Source organism: Mustela erminea, chromosome 5, assembly GCF_009829155.1.
Source record: "Mustela erminea isolate mMusErm1 chromosome 5, mMusErm1.Pri, whole genome shotgun sequence".
Taxonomy (NCBI): domain Eukaryota; kingdom Metazoa; phylum Chordata; class Mammalia; order Carnivora; family Mustelidae; genus Mustela; species Mustela erminea.
The window spans coordinates 41698181-41700194 of NC_045618.1; the positions used below are offsets into that span (position 1 = coordinate 41698181).

Consider the following 2014-nt stretch of genomic DNA (forward strand, 5'->3'; position numbering starts at 1 on the left):
TCATCTGTCCAAAATATGCCTAGTTCATTCCAAAAGAATATTTCAACATAAATATTTCAACCATTTTTTGACTTGGCTTTTGATCCTATTTTAAGGAAAATATCTACTCCAAAAGACCAAGGTTGAGATTTTAATTTATGAGGTATTTTTGCTGAAGCTCAACTAGCTCAACAGGCAAATGTTTTCTTTCTTTCTTTCTTTCTTTTTCTGGTGAAGGGGAAAACCAGGCAATAGATTTCTCAAGACACTAGTCTGGTTAACTTTTTTTTTTTTCTTTTCCCAGTCATCTATTATTGGGTGGTAATTCTCAGTTCAAATACAACAGGATTCAAGGGTATCAGGCAAAGGTCATGTTCTGGAATGCAGACTGTGCCCTTCACATAGGACCTACTTCAGTAGTACTTGCACAGCCACTCATGTTTCAGATCCTTGTAAGAAAGGCAGTAGTTGAAAGACACAGAAACTGCTAGTACCACAGATATCCCATTGATGCTCCCTTTTTCACACTGACATACTTGTTGTAATATTAGTAGTAGACTTTTTGAAAAGCTCCAGCAGTGCCTTTAGGGGTGAAATCCCACATCAGTACCCAGTTTAGCAACTCTCCCAGTTTGACATCCATGAGCTGCTTCTCCTCCACTGGTACGACTAATGCCATCTTGGTGTCTTGGGTACCTGTAGTAAGTTTGGTTAACTTTTAATTCTTGCTCAGTTTAAGGTATCTCTCTGTGGCTTGATTTTTATTTTTTGGTTTGTTAAGCTTTGCAAAGCAATTTATTGCTCAAGTAACTCCCTACCACGGAGGAGGGGAGGGGCTGTGGCTCTAGGGGGAAATGGGTTTTACAGAAGGGGCTTCTAGTTTCCCTCCTGGCCTTGTCTATGATGTTGACATCATAATGCAGCACACTGGGCAGACTGTCAATTACACCAGACTGGGCTAGGAAAGGGTGACTAGATTCAGAGTGCATACAGCAATGCTGCCTATACGGAAAACAACCCTGGGTCGTATCTCCACGTGGGCAGAATGTCAGGATAGAGATGAAAAGTATGTAAATCACAATAGCTTGACAGAGTTAGCGCCCGAGAAAGTAAAAATTCCTCACCATCTAACACAGAGTACAAGAGGGGGGGTGTGTCTCTATAAGAAGTTTCATATTTCTGGGTATTACCACAGAAGAGGACTCATTCAACAAATATTTACTGAGTAACAAGCATGTGCTGTACTCTCTTGCTACTTAAGTGTGGTTCCTGTACAAACCACATCCACATAACTTGGGAGCTTCTTAGAAATGCAAGTTAAAGGGTCTACCCCAGACCTACTGAATCAGTATCCCAAGGTGACTCATATTAGTTTGAGCAATGCTGCTAAACACCATGTTAGGTGAACTACTACCCTCTACCACTGATGTCCATTTAACATGTTACAAAAATAAAAGTCCAGGTCACACATCTGCCAAAACTTGTTTATGTTCCAACTCACTGTGCTAGGAGCATGGCGTAAGTATTTACAGTGATATGAAGTAGGCAAGGGCCTTTTATAAAGATCTTACATGCAAGCCAGGAAAGAGCCTCACTTCAAGGCAAATAAGGATGCCTCAACCCACCTGATACAGGTAGACCAAACAAGGCTCCCATTTCTACATTCAGGTTGGAAGAGTTTCCCATATAGAAACTCTAGACACTAGGAAGACCTACGAAATAGAGGCTGGTCTCATCTGGTTTCCAGCTGTAATGAGAAAGGGCTAGAAGGAAAATTATCCAATTCATTTAGTCATCTAATTTATTTAGGTCTTTCACTAGTCCATAGCCCTTGCATGGGAGAAATCACATGAGCTAGATAAACATCAGGGAGAGATGTCTCCACTGATTTCATTGGATAGTAGTGTTACATTTTATCTTCATTTTCTGCTCTAATAGATGCTGGTAATACTTCTTGACAGGTTGTGTAGAGACACAGATTTTCCAAAGCCAAATGGAAGTGACTTTAAAGATATTGTAGAAATTAATGACCCAT

General features: G+C 40.4%; 1 pseudogene; it reads right to left on the reverse strand.

Annotated features, from left to right (window-relative positions):
* Positions 1–213: 213 nt before the first annotated feature.
* On the reverse strand, positions 214–658 carry LOC116590653 (annotated as a pseudogene).
* Between the last annotated feature and the right edge of the window lie 1356 nt (positions 659–2014).